Source organism: Theropithecus gelada, chromosome 5 (genome assembly GCF_003255815.1).
Source record: "Theropithecus gelada isolate Dixy chromosome 5, Tgel_1.0, whole genome shotgun sequence".
NCBI classification, from domain to species: Eukaryota; Metazoa; Chordata; class Mammalia; order Primates; family Cercopithecidae; genus Theropithecus; species Theropithecus gelada.
The window spans coordinates 8,094,820-8,098,224 of record NC_037672.1 but is presented as its reverse complement, the minus strand read 5'-3'; positions in this window follow the sequence as shown (position 1 = coordinate 8,098,224).

Genomic DNA, 3,405 nt, shown 5'->3' with positions numbered 1-3,405 from the left:
CAGGGCCTAGTTAATGATTCTGGACAAAGTGTCACTTAAAAGGCACACTGGTCCTTTGTTGCCAGAAGGGTTCGATTCAAGTCTCTCTGCTGGGCCAAAGCAAGCCATATTTATGCCTTTGGCTCAGACATGGAAGAAACAGAAAATTGATTATGTTCCTGTTGATTTCATCAAACCCATCATATTCCTGGTGTCCTCTGACTGTCCACAATGAAGCAGTGAGATCTCAGCCCTTCCCAGACCATGGGGATGGTGGAATCTGGGAAGCTGGCATCTTCAACAGCTGCTCTCAAATTGGCTGGGCTGTGAGATGAATCCCATCTCCGTAAGAAGACATGCAAGGATGCTTCCCTCTTCTGGACCCCCTTCATGCATCTGGACCAGTGAGTCCCTTTCTAGGGAACTGAGTCACACAGTGTTAATTCTCGCAGGTCGTCACTTCTTCTGGATTCATTGAATGTTAAGCAAGTGTAAATGGAGTCAAGATTTCGTTCTGCAAATGCCTTAAATATTCAATCGCTCATTTCAGAACCGCTCACCTCGCGCCCGCCCATGATTTGAAACAGGTTTCTCAGTCGCCTGCTCCCGAAACAACCCTACAGGTGCCCTGGCTGATCTCTGCAACCTTGGAAGGCTTAGGTGCTTTCCAAGGCCTCCCTGAGCTGCCGTTGTGGTATGAAGAAGCTGGAGGAGGTTGGTTTTAGAAGAAAACAACCCAGTGGTCCAGCTCTGCCACTTTTAAGGTCTGCTTCATGCTGGAAAACCTTTCCCTTCTGTCAAATTTCAAGCACTAGATTTCCTCAACATACTTTCGAAGGCTCGTGTTTTATCCGTTTTTAATTAACTCATTTTGAAGCTTTCATACTTGCCCCCAAAATATTTTCTTGGCATTTCATGGCCATTGTTTTCCTTGGGAAGGCCGCCGGTGCTGTGGAGGAGGGTCACCGAGCAACATGGCTTGGCATTTGGACACGCTTTTGTTCCCTTCTCCCCGCCAGGCCTCTCTGGGGCTCTTGCATTTACTGTTAAAATATTACAGAGGCCCACACCCGAACGGTCATAATCCCTGGTGCTAGACTGTCTCTAATTGATTTAATTATTCATAATTGCTCAGCTGGGCTTATGCATACTTGTGCGTGATTATGGTGAACAGGCCAGTCTGTAGAGGATGATGTATCCCTTTCTGATTAGCGGGTGGATCTGGAGTCTCTGGGGGTCTCACATGACCTTGCGGACACTTGGACGGCACCCTCAGAAAGTTGGGATGGAGCCCCTTAGCTTATTGGCTTTAGAATGGTGCCACCCTTGAGTGTTTGCTTAAAATGTTTGGGAAATTAGAATTCTTGGTGCTAATGGAATTTAAAAACAAAAGACGGACAGAAACATTGGCAAAGGGTGGGGAAGGGCAGGGGAGTTGGGTTCAAAGGAAAAGAAAGTAGGAAAGCAAGACGTGGAGTCAATGCAAACAGACACCCGTCAACTAGATAGACCCTCAGCTCATCCCTCATGGGGATGACTGTCTGTCCACGCACCTGTAGAACCACGAATCCAGCCCTAACATGTACCTAAGATACTTTGGGAAAAAAAGAACCTGCTGATATCTGGGGGCATGCAGGGAGGCGAACGGGATGCAGAAGCAAATTCCATCCCAACAAGATGAGATATCATCAGCCTGAGGGTCCTCTAATTGTCCCCATACGAGTCTTCTTAATTAATTCAAGACAAGTAAATGATACGAGGCCTCATAGGCTTCACAGGGCAACTTCCTGGTGACTAATATTTGAAGCAATAAAAGGAGCCAGAGCATTCCTGCTTCTTAATGGTCTCCAGTCGTCCCTACCCTCGACCCAGACCCACACAGCCCCAGCCTCCTCTGGCTTGGGTCAGAAAATAGCATGGACTAACTTTGGGATGCTTCTGGCTTTCCGGTCATTTACAAAGTGCATTGGCATCTTTTCCCTTGTCTGAGTCTTGTGTCAAGTCTGGTAAAAAACAGGAGATTTGGCAGGGCGGGGGAATATGATTCCCATGATACAGGGAAGGGAACTGAGGTTCTGGGAGTAAAGTGAGTTGGTGGAGCCACACTGCGGGAAGAGAAGTGAGAACTGGATTCTCGGCCTGGGGACACGCTTTCCTTTCATCTGTTCCCTCTCTCCAAGTAGAGGCTTGTGAAGAACTCACCAGAATATCTCATTCTGGGTTCTATGTTCCTAGGAAATGATGGGGCCAAAGAAGTCAGGTAACCCACAGATCCCGGAAACAGCCCCTCCGAACCGAACCGCAGAGCAGAGTGAAGGAGGCAGTGTCCAGATGACAGAGTGCTTTCATGCCCACTTTATCCTAATGGCCTTTTAAATGACCCTGCAAGGCATGCATTCACCCAGATCAGAGCTCAATAAATACTTGCAGTGTGAGTAAACGAGCCCCAGGTTATAACTGGGGAAATTGAGGCCAGGAGAAACCAGGTAACATCATAAAGAAGAGCCAGAACCCTATGGCCAGTCATCTGACACTCCCTCCACCCCATCACCCCTCAAGGGCCTCTGCAGGCAGCAGTTTAATCTGAAGCAAATCCTAAAATAGTCCTCAAGAAGATGAGCCCATCCCAGCTGTAATTCGCCCTCCAGGTGCCTCGAAAGATCTTTTCTAACAAAACACAGAAATGATTTTTACCATCCAACCAACCATCAGCTCCGTGAACCTTGAGAGAGACGGGAAGGCTGTCGCAACCTCTGTGAACTGAAATGTATTATCAGAAGGATGTAATTACAAGTATTTATGTACACTGATTCTGAACCAGAGAATCCCGGGATGGCGCTGGAGCCAAAACAAGAGAAAAAAAAGAGAGAGAGAGAGAGAAAGGCTTAAAAATGCCTGACAATGAGCAATTCTTCATGGAACAAAACTATTACAATAGCCAGCCTTTGATCTTGCCCGTCTCCTGTTGCCAATTGTATTTTGTCACCATTGGACTGTCACCCGCGAAGGAGCACTTTTGAATTAAGCAGTCTACAGCAATTTAGTCTGTACCGGCTTTGAAGTGCCAACATCAGTCAGGCCAGGACTAACTTTTTTCATTAAAAATTTTTCAGCTTCTCTAAGGGAGCTTTTTGCCTTTTTTTTTTTTTTTTTTTTTTAAAGCCTGCAGGGGCATTTAGATAAGTTGAGCCTCCAACCCGTGGCCCCAAGACATCAAAAGGAGCTGGGTCCAGTAATGCTGGAGGCAGCCATCACTAAGCCCTAATGGAGTGCTTCATTAAGATCGCTTCAAAGGCCCCCGTTTACAGACTCGGAGATTGACTAATTTACACATTGTGGGAAAATTGCTACCAGCTCTGCCCACACCCCAGCAGGGGGAGAGACGCCCTCTTTCTTTGAAAGGCAAGAACTGCAAACAGCCCCTCT